Below are 11,477 nucleotides of genomic sequence, written 5' to 3'. Positions count from 1 at the left end.
TAGTGTGGGAAGAGGTGGAGGAAGGAGGCCAAGGCGGCACAACCCATGGAATGGGAGCCCGCGGGCGGGAGCGCTGGCGGGCAGCAGCCACCCGGGCCAAGCCCCGGGCAAACTCGCAGGAGCCAATGCCGGCGCCAGAGGCAGCCGCGACGGAACCCAGGTGCACCCGGGCCTGGGTCGCTAGAGGCCAGGCCCCGGAGGCCCGCAGCCGCGCCTCGGAGGCGGACCGGGGGCGGAGCAGACCCCGAAGCTGGGCTCTCCCGGCAGGCGGCCCTCAGCCTCCCCGCCTCAGCGAGCGGCAGCGGCAGAGGATGCCCCACGGCGCCGCCCGCCCAGCCCCGGAGCCTCGGTCTGCGGAGGAGCCCGCCGCCCATTGGCTGCTGCGGCGCTGCGTCCCCGCCCCCCTCCGCGTCCCCGCCCCCTCCGCCGCCGCTGCCGCTTCCCGGCTCCTCCTCCTCCCCCTCCGGGAGCCGCCTCTGTCGCCGCCACCGCCACTGCCGCTGCCGGCCGGGGCCCAGCCAGTGCCTGCCGCGCCGGAGTCGAGTCGCAGCCGGAGCCGCTGCCCGCGGCCCCGCCATGAGCGGAAGCGCCGCCGCCGCGGTCGCCGCCGCCGCCGCCTCAGCAGCCGCGGCCGCCGCGCACTTCCAGCCTCAGTCGTCGTCTCCCAGGCCGGGCCCCGCCGAGCTCGGGCCCCCGCGCCGCCTGCGCGCCCCGCCGCCCCGGCTCGAGCCCCCTGCCGCCGGCCGCCTCAGCCCTCCGGGCCACGGGCCTCTCCGGCCGGGCGCCCAGGGTGGCGGCGCCTGCGGCCGATCCCCGGGAGCAGGTACGGGGTCCAGGAGCGGGCCAGGCGGGGAGGGGCGTGGGTTGATCCCGGGGATGGGGGTGGGCAGAGGCGTGCGGTCCAGCCGCCCGGCCCCACGGAGGGGGTGGAGCGTTGTCCGGGTCAGGTTTGTCCGGCCCCGGAGCCCCTGGGAGTCTTGCGTCCTCGCTGTGCCGAGCGGCTCACAAAGCGTTTTCCCACCCAGTTGCTAACCGCCCCCTTCCTCCCCCCGCCCCCCCCAAGAGTGGGCAGGGCAGGACCTCTCCAGGTCTCCGCTGGGCGGAGGAGGAAACTGAGGCTTACTGGGGGAAGTGACTTGCCCAAGGTCACATAGCCGGCGAGAGTCGTAGCCTGGCTGGGACCCAGGGCCACTCTGGGCTGGCCCGGGCCCCGAGTAGGGGGCGCTGGAAGGAGGAAGAGCCCCCAGCTCTGAAGAACTGAGATTGATCGCGGAGGAGGGGGCGCTAGGCCCGTCCCCAGGCACGCCCACCCGGCGTTTTGGGGCTAGTTTAGGAGGAAGCATCTGTTGCGGGCTGGGACGGCGGAGCGGCGGCGGATTTGGGGGCTTGGTGTTGTGCTGGGGAGTCGATTTGGGGATCCGCAGGAGGAGAGACTCCTGTGAGGTGGTGCTCTCGGGGAAGAGGGCTTTCTTGAGTGAGTGGGTCAGAGCTTCGGAAACTTCTAATCGCGGGGACCATTTGGTCTCTGCCAGGCCACCTTCCCCACCACTGCACAGAGTAAACCAGTCCAGCTGGAGTTAATAGGAGGGAGGCCTGCTTGCTTTTGTGGAGAGGCTCGTAAGGTGTCTTTTCCATGAAACGGCCCGAGTTTCGTTCATGCCCCAAACAAGTGTATATATGACCCTCGTAAAGGCGTTTCTGCTACAGAAGAACCAAGTGAGGTTTTCCCTGGTGGTCTGGACCTGTCACACTTGGGTAACCCTCAGAGAAAGAACAGCTGTCCTGGGCATGAAAGGGGGAAGGAAGTGAGAGGGTCGGGACTAGTCACACCCGCCTGCCTGGTATGGAACAGGGCCGTGTACCCCTTGGGATTCCCATTTCTCTTTCGAGTGGGTTGTTTTTATTGGAGATACATCCTGGAAAGGAACTTGGGGTTCTAGAGGTGACAAAGATAGAGGAGGGTCCCGTGGAGCGAGAAAATAGAAGCTGTGGAATGGGGGAAAGGAGAGGGTATTTTGTCATTGTGGGGGAAGGGAGATAAAAGGGTTGCTGAAGGGAGGGAGGCAGTGTCTAGTGTCGAGAAAAAGATTGGACTGTTTCAGAGAGGGAGCCAAAGGTATAGAGCTTGAAAGGAGTCTGTTAGAGGAGGATGGTGTCTTACAGGGTTGAGTAATAGGTATTGGTAGGCAATCTCTTCATTTTCTTTGAATAAAGACTGTTGTAAGTACTTTTACATAAATGTTTTAGCTGTTCTGCTCCCCACCCCCATTCTCTGTCGGCTTCTAAGGCAGGCCTATAGTATTGTCTTGGAAGTAAGGCTTGACAAAAGAGAGAAGGGAAAGACTAATTAGCAAATGCATTAATTAGGGCCCTTTGTCCAGGATGATTCCTTGTTTAAGTCAGCTGTTTTCTTGCTGCCCTCCTGCACCTCAGCTTTCCAGTTGTGGTGGCTGTTGGCAAGGTTCTTTGGGAACAGCTCCCCTGGTTCAGAAAAGATGGTTACATTTTTTTTAGAAAACTGAGAAAAACCTATTTGACAGATACACATAAAAGCATGAAAATTTACTTGTCAAAAACTTAAAATCAGGGAAATGTAAATTGAAACATCATTGAGATGCCATTTCACACTTATCAGATTGGCAAAAATTAAATGCTATGATAATCAAGTATTAGTGAGATTGTGAGGGAATCATCTATATACTGCTAGTGGGAATGTAAATAAATACAGCCATCATGGAGAGTAACATGATGTCTGGTTGAAGGAGGGCAGACAAACTTATTTACCTAAAATGCCCATTTCTGGGTATATACTTTAAGAAATCTTTGCACACTTGTCCAAGAAAATAAGTACAAGAATGTTCATTGCTGCTTAAATGTCCACCAACAGGGAAATACATAAATTATTAGATAGTCCCACACAATTGAGTATTATAGCACTGTGAAAAATAAACTGTAGCTGCATGCATTAAAATGGTTGAATCTTAACATAATATGGGGTGGGTCAGCAAGTAACAGAAGAGTTATTAGAGAATGTTTCCACTTGCATAAAATCTGAAAACATACACAGTAATATTTTCTGTGTCTGTGTGTGCTCAGTCGTGTCCAACTCTGCGACCCCATGGACTGCAGCCTGCCGGGCTGCTCTGTCCATGGGAGGAATACTGGAGTGAGTGGCCATGTCCTCCTACAGGGGATCTTCCCGAACCAAGAATTGAACCCGTGTCTTTTGCATTGGCAAGCAGATTCTTTATCACTGAGCCATCTGGGAAGTCCCCTGTATGTGTGTACATATGTAGTAATAGTATAAAAACATTCATGGTAGCAACACGAAATTCAGAGAAGTGGTTATCTCGTAAGAATGGATGAGGAATGGAATTGGTCAGTACACACAGGGACACACAGAGGGCTTTAATTATATCTAGTACTCTGTTATTAAATTTGAATCAGACAATTGCAAATTAAGATTTGCTTATCTTTAATGTAGGATACAAGGAAATTCATTATGTTATTTAAAATTTTTTTCAGATGTTTGAAATATTTCTCACATGCAAAACAATTTCTTGTTTACATAGCACAGGGGTTTTGTGCCATAATAATGAAAGTCTGGCTGCAGGCTCCAGCCCTGCACAGCCGGTTAGACATGCTGGCTGGTGATCTTTTTCTCACCCCTTTTTGACCTGCAAAGCCTAGTTTTGTGATGGATGACTTTTATTTCGTAACAGCTGATAAGGCACGTGGAGGATTTCCCAGTCTTTCTAAACTTTCTGGTAGACCTAGGTCAGCAGTTTGAGCTTTGTCAAAATATGAGTGTGCCAGGACATTTTCATCCATCAGATGTAGGGAGGGACCCAGAAATCTGATTCTGAACATGTTCCCTTGTAGATTCTGATGCACACTGGAGTTTGAGACCACTGCCTTAGGTTTCTTCTGACTCTGGGCTGTGGTTCTCAGCTTTGCCCAGCCTGTCCCCTGGACTGCCTTCTGTTGCTGCTCCTGCATGACTGGGACTAATTTGGACCTATGAGATATTTAGCTCTTTTGCAGGGCATAAAAGAATGATAGGGTTGGAAGCCATTGGATGTTAAACCCTTCATAATCTGGGTTGTCTATTCCTCTTACTTTCATGCAGGTATCCAAGAGGTCCACTACCTACTAGGGCTCTTTATTGGGTTTTACAAACTTTAACCACACGTATCACTATATATAGTTTTATAGTTAGTGTAGAGGCAAAATAGTGTCTAACTGAGAAGGAAAACTAGCAAATTGGAGAAAGTAAGCCCCTAGAGGTAAATGTATGTGATCTTGCCTTTCTCTGTAGATGATAGTGATTGAGTGTTTTAACTTAGCACATGCATTTTGAAGTTCAGTTATTTGAACCTGTAGTCAAAGATTAGGGGCTTTAGGAACAACTCATTATTGCTCTAGACAGAAGAGTTTCCTTTCTCCCAAATTTGCTACTTTTTCTTCTTTCTAGACCCTTTTCCTCTAGTCCTAATATGTTTGTGAATGAATTTATATTAACATGTAAGGATTTCTGGTGATGAAATATGTGAAATGCCTGTTTGCCATTGGTGAAGTTCTTTCTGGAAACCTATTTTAGAGGTGCAGTTTTGCCCCAGGTGCACTTTTGTAGGGCTGCTGATACAGGGTTGTATAACTTATGCTCAGCTCAGGACACTTGTTTTGTTTCTCAAGTGGGAGTGCAAACCCATTTTGTGCTCCACTTACAAGATGCACATGTGTGGAACCATGTCCCCTTAGTTGGATACCCTTTTCTAATCCTCATAAAGGTGCTCTTTGAACTAGCATGGCCCTGCGGCTTTGGACTGTTGTTCAAGCTGTTACCTGTCTATACTCATCACAGGCTCTGCGGATAGGGCTGGTCACTGTTGGTCCTGGCGCTCCGCACGAGTTTTCTTCTTGTGAACTTCTCATGGGAAGGGACTTACCCCTGCCTTTTCATTACCAAGCTCAGTTGAACCAAAGAGTTCAGCTCAAAATTGTAAAATTTGTTATGGGTGTAGAGAAATGTGTACAGAATGAACAATTTGAAAAATACCACTATTTATGGAAAGACAATGAGAAGTCATTGAAAAGACAGAAGCATCTGGTAAGCGAAGGAGAGAAAGTAGCTGTGTGCCACATTTGCTCTTGCATTCATATAGTGCTCATTTTGAGGGGGAAATTCAGTGCTATTTTTTTCTCTTCCTATTTCTCTCTACACTAGCATTCCTGAATTTCTTAGGACCTGAGGCTTTTTAGCCAGTTTGGAAAATATTTACCCATTTGTATTTTCCATTAAGTGGTTGTTTACGTTTCCTGCTGTTTCATTTTTTCTTGGAGAGGAAGGGGGAGTGCTGAACCAAGGACCAGACTGGACTTCCTACTGCTTCTGCAAATAATGGCAGTGTGTTTTTCAGAGCAGTTGTCATGGAAGAGTGCTGTTCTGCGGGCTCGAGAGGTACAATTTGAAATGGTTTCTGTTGCTGTTTTTATTATTATTTTTAAACGTGATTGAGGGTAATGGATAGAGGGTACCATTGTGCTTTTGCTGCTGTCTTAAAAAATTTTTTAAAAATGTATGCAAATAAAACCGAAAATGTTCAACAAAAGTAGTCTTCTGTCCATACAAGGAGAATAAACAATTCTTACCCGAAGCAGTTTCAGGTTTTTTTTTCCCTGTTTTTATTTTAAATGGATATTAGTGCTATTCTAGGGACTGCTTTGGCAGTTAACCAGAGTGATGTTGGGCAGATGGAGGAGAATGGTGGGATTATTGTGTTAGCCTTTAACAGCAGCTCCTTCCAGTCATGGAAAGCTATCACTGCATTGTCTGCTTTTGTGATAAAATACGCATACAAATGAGGGAGAGTGTATAAGTTTTGATATGACCATTTGACCCTGTTGATAGAAAGAAAGAAGTGATAAAGAGGAAGAAATACATACATGGAAGAGAGAGCTACAAGCAGTCAAGTAATAGAATATTTTGTAGTGCTTCTGGGATGTTCCTTGAGTCGAAAGTTACCTGTCAGTATCTGTTCTGCCTCAGCACCTTTGATTTCAGTGTTTGCAGATGGTGCTCACTGATCTTCAGTTAAAGTCTGTGTTATTGTTACAGAGCTGGAAAGTGAGTGGTTTTGAAGACTTAGACTGAAGTAGTAGGGTGGGCATCATTTCATAATCACTTTTGCAATTAGGAGATAGGACTCATGATTAACAAAAATATTATTGTTTGGCTTTTGGGCTACCTTTTTTTTTTTTTTTTCATTTTAATAGATTTGTCTTCTTGTGTAGATTTCTGTTGATGCCTGAATACATGTTTGAATGAGCACTTATTCGGTGGTCACCAGTGATTAATGGGATGATGGTGTCACTGTCAGAGACTTCATTACCTGAAGTACGGAGAACAGCACAGAAGAGGATATTTCAGCCACAGCTTTCTTTTCTCCTGCTTTTCATGCTTCCTTCTGGGCTTGGTGGTGATCTGTCTGTCAGGACAGGCCCTGTCCTTTACTCTCCTCATGGGAGGGGTATAGAGGCTTTGCAGAACCTTTGGGCTGGACACCCATGAGTAAAATCCCTCAAACAATATTGAACCAGACCCGAGGGCTACCAGAATGGCCCCAGCTCCTCTTCTTTCCTTGCTTCTTATGTTGCCACCACCCACCCTTTGTTGTGGAGCCTGGAAGGTGCCCCCCTCATCCCTAATCATACAAAAAGGCTTTGTGCTTGGAGGATGTTTTAAAGGAAGGATCACTGTAATTACAATTCCCTAAGCACAACCAAATAATGGGGACATGCAGGGTAAAGATGGTGTCCAAGTACTTGTTGGTAAGGAGACGTCAGGAGGGGGTTAAAAATCATCTGGAGACAGTACCAAATGATGGATAATGGAGCGTTGTTGGTAATGCTGATGGGAATGTGTTTAAGTGAATACTTTTCAGGGTTTTAAATTCTAATACTTGCAAGATACTTGAAGCTTTAAAAAGCACAAGATAGCCAGAACTTTTTTTCCCTTTAGTTTAAAATTGTAACTGAAAAGTACTTTAGAAGAAGGTATGTAGAAATCCAGGCCTACTTTGCTTTATGTTTGTGTTGCCAGAATGATTGATTGCCCAGGAAAGCCTAATAGATAACTTAGTTACTATCCAGGGGGACTCTTGCTAATCTGTTTGCTTTTAAGTTCTAAAAGTTAGCACTGACTGACATTTTGGGAAGCTGATTTTCCCCTACCACCACCAGAAAAAAAATCAATTAATATAGGGATATGTGCTTAGTAGGTCTTCCTTTGTGGCTTAGTGGTAAAGAATTGCCTGCCAGTGCAGGAGATGTGGGTCCGATTTCTGTTGGGAAGATCCCCTGGAGGAGGAGATGGCAACCCACTCCAGTATTCTTGCCTTGGAAATTTCACAGACAGAGGGCCTGGTGGGCTACAGTCCATGGGGTCGAAAGAGTCTGACACAACTTAAGTGACTAAACAACAAAATGTGCTTAGTAACCTCTTACATCAACCATCCTGTCATGATATGCTTCTGAGCTCTGTTGGCAATCAGTCTTCTAGAGAACCCTGTTCTACTATGTTAGCTATTAGTGTATTACTTTAACTAGTTTCTTACACTTTTTCTTTCTCCTCTTCCATTCCTCTCTTTCTCTTCTCCTTCCCCATTTTTATTGACAAATAAAATTGTGCATATTTAAACTGTTCAACATGATGGTTTGATATTTGTCTACCCGGTGAAATGATTACAATGATCAGGTTAATTAACACATTAATTACCTCACATAGCTACCTTTTTTTTTTGGTGAGAATGCTTAAGATCTATTCTCTTAGCAAATTTCAGGCATACAGTATAGTACTATTAACTGTAGTCACCGTGCCGTACATTAGAGCCTCAGAACTTACCTATCTTATTTTATTTTGAACTTACCTATCTTAATAACTAAAAGCTTGTGCCTTTCAGCCAGCATCTCATTTCCTCCACTCCTGAGGCCCTGGTAACCACCATTCTACTCTTTGTTTCTATCAGTTCAACTTTTTAAATTTAAAAACAAAATTTTTTTTTATTCTGCATATAAGTGAAATCTTACAGTATTTGTCTTTCTCTGTTTGGCTTATTTCACTTTACATTATTTCCTCCAGTTATATCTATGTTTTTGCAAATGGAAGGATTTCCTTCTTTCTTCATGGCCGAATAATATTCCATAGTATCCATTTACCCAACTTCTTCATCTGTTCATTCATTCATCAGACACTTGGGGTCTTTATCTTAGCTATTGTGAATAATGCTGCAATGAACGTGGCAGTACAGGCATCTTGAGGAACTCTGCCTTAAATTTATCATCACTTAAGAATACTGGGTAGTCCATACAAAGATATTGCCCAAATAATCCTTAAAAACACTGTACCCATTTAACAGCTAAATTTTGTGAGATTTGAAAATATACAGGATTCCATTTTATCTGCTTTTAATGAAATGTAAGGTTGATTTCCTCCGACCCCCACCCCCCGCCTGTCTTAGGTACATATATTACTCAGCAGTGACTTATATTTTACCACTGTTACTCAGTTACTTCATTTGCTTCATTGATAATACATATTTCTTACAGTATATATACAAATAGTCTCTGATGGTTTACTTCACTGCTCTCTGGTGGCCAGTAAAAGTAATGATAAAACATTTATTGAATGCCTACTATATACCAGACAACAGTGAGAATTTCAGATTTGATTCATATATGAAACAGTTTAGCAATAGACTCTGACTGTGTGTTAGCTGACCAAACAAATTTTTTGGATCTGCTAACTCCTAATAAAAGGGCAGAGAACATCAAATTTGCATAAATAATAGTGATATGATATAATCATGATAATATTGCTAAAGCACAGATCTAATCAGATCACAAACTTAAGTGACTGCCTTATAAGAAAAAGAAATATTTTTTGGTTTGGCATTTGAGGCCAGCATAGTTGGGTCTTCATTATTCCAGTTGCTACTGTTCTTCATGGATATTCTACAGGGAAGTATAATACCCTGTTGTCCATATATTTGTGTATCACTTTTTCACCTGTATTCCTTTGTTGCCTCAGCTTGGAATGCCTGTCTTCCTCCAGTTTTTCCAAATCATACTAGTTTTTTAATATCTAGTGGTCATTTACTGTGTGCTTATTATGTGCAAGGCTCTGTTCTAAGTGGTTTACCTGGATTAATTCATTTAATTTTCACTACAGTCCTCTAAGATTGATGCTTTTATTATCCTTATTGTGCAGATGAAGAAACAAGATTGAATATAAGCAAAGGTGATTACTGTCTTGGCCACTAAAGGGAATTTGCCGTCCAGTTTTACCTTTGCGCCTCCTGAGAAATGTGCCCCTCCCCCCTTTTTAAGTTCTAAATTTTTGTGTTGGGATTATTTATTATAATTAATTTCTTTTCCCACATAACATGGAGTAGGAGTACCTGCATTGAAGTGGGTTTACTTCAGATCAGGCATGTTTAAATTGCTCTTAGAAAATCTCCCGTGTTCTGTGATGCTGAACACTGGTTTTAACTTGGTGCTTGTTTGGTCCCTTAAGCAGATACAAAACTTCTCATGGAGAAATTTGGCCCTACTCAGAATCCCACCTTTTTGTGGGATTTTCCCTCTCTGAAATTAGTACAAGAATGGATGTTAGACTTCTTTTTAGCCTTCTTAATTTCCATAATAAACTTTGATTTGTCACAAGCTAAAGCATAAACATGTCCCTTTATTCAGTGGTATAAAATATGAATATTTCAGGCGTCAGCTGGAGAGCCTGGTGCTGTGTTGATGCTGTCTGACATAATAGATTATTTGGGGAAGATAATGTAGGATGGTGCGGTGTGATTAAGTCCTGTCCAATTCTTGAAACCCCAGGGACTGTAGCCTGCCAGGCTCCTCTGTCCATGGGATTCTCCAGGCAAGAATATTGGAGTGGGTCGCCATTTCCTTCTCCACAGGATCTTCCTTTTTTTTTTTTCCCCCACAGGATCTTCCTGACCCAGGAACAGGACCCAGGAATAGAAACTTGGTTTCCTGCATTTTACCTACTGAGCTATGAGGGAAGCCCTAATGTAGGATAGTGGTTCCCAAATGAACTACTTAACTTAGTTGGTATGCTTGTTAAAAATTGTCTTTAGGTGGCCTACACTTGGAATCTGAGATTAAATTTTTTCAAGCAGTTACAGTGTGTTTAATATTATTTCATCTGTATTGTGGGCTTAATAGGCACTGGTGGGCCATCCATTTAGAAAATGTTCTGTGGGAAGGTGGGATTCTGAGGTCACAACCAGGTAGGATAGTTACAGACTTTTGGAACATGGCATGTTTTTGAGTTGAGCCCTGCCAACTCAGTCTTTTTCTTCTACTTCATTTATGGATACCTGGAAAGGAAAATGAATTCTCCTTTCAAATTACTAAGCAGTATGAAAATTCATAGGAGTAAGATAGTGTTCCTGTTGTTGAAAGTCACTTAGTCATGTCTGACTGACTCTTTGTGACCCCATGGACTGTAGCCCACCAGGCTCCTCTGGCCATGGAATTCTCTAGGCAAGAATACTGGAGTGGGTTGCCATTTTAAGGCAGAATAAAAGCTGATTAAATCCAGATAATTGAGGAATTTCCACCCTGTTTCTGGTTTGCGTTTCTTTAAGAAACTTAGCATCAGAACTTATCAGAACATGTCAGAACATAGTTACAGTATGTTTGGGGTTCTAATGAAAGACATTGTTGACTGTCTTTGTTATATATGAAGAGTATGAGTCATGAAATCTTGAGATCTGATCATCCCATGTTTCTTTTAAAAACTGCATATATTGTTGAAAACAGAAATTACTGTTCCATGATATTTTTAAGTTTTAACTTTAAATAAAAGCTACCATTGTGTGCTTAACAGCAACTAACACCAACAAATAAACCCAAAACTAGCAAAGACAACAAGTCAAAAGATATGCCTTCTTAAAGTGAATCTGTGTGGAATTCATGAAGTTATTAATGTCCGTGAAATTAAAACTAAAGTAAGAATTTGACTCTAGAATATTGTATATACTTTGAGTCTAGCTCTCTCAGTTGATATAAATGGTATCAACAAACATCTGTGTGAGGTGGGGGTAGAAATCAAACTAGTTTTACCTACCAAAACCTTTTTATACCACTTTTGAGATGTAAGCATGTTTCCTTTCAAAATAGAATTGTTTGATGGAATAGTTATATTATTTTTCCTGATCCTGTGTAATTAAAAACCCAAGGCCCAAATTCAATTCAAGAAACTTCCTTTCTATGGACGAAGAGTTATCAAATTGAAAAGGGGCTTTAGAAATTTTGATTCTGAGATTTCTTTAAGAAGGGAGAGGCCAGTCAAATTGGGTTTCAGCCCGCAGAATTGACTTCCTAGGTCTGGCGAGGTGGGGACTGAGCTACGTTGGGGCGGGGCGTAAGCCTGGTAGGAACTAGAAGTGAAA

At 44.1% G+C, this 11,477-nt stretch overlaps 1 protein-coding gene across 2 annotated transcripts in view; it reads left to right on the top strand.

Annotated features, from left to right (window-relative positions):
* The first annotated feature begins 741 nt into the window (after positions 1–741).
* RNF38 (ring finger protein 38) overlaps positions 742–11,477 on the top strand; it is a 121,412-nt gene continuing 110,676 nt past the window's right edge. For both annotated transcript variants that reach the window (XM_027549662.1, XM_027549661.1), the window contains exon 1: positions 742–823. The gene's annotated coding sequence lies outside the window, so the exon portion shown is untranslated. The remainder of the gene's footprint in view (positions 824–11,477) is intronic.

The sequence above is a fragment of the Bos indicus x Bos taurus genome, chromosome 8 (assembly GCF_003369695.1).
Source record: "Bos indicus x Bos taurus breed Angus x Brahman F1 hybrid chromosome 8, Bos_hybrid_MaternalHap_v2.0, whole genome shotgun sequence".
In the NCBI taxonomy this organism is placed as follows: Eukaryota; Metazoa; Chordata; class Mammalia; order Artiodactyla; family Bovidae; genus Bos; species Bos indicus x Bos taurus.
Note: the sequence above shows the minus strand (reverse complement) of the source record. Positions and strands in the feature narration are given on the sequence as shown.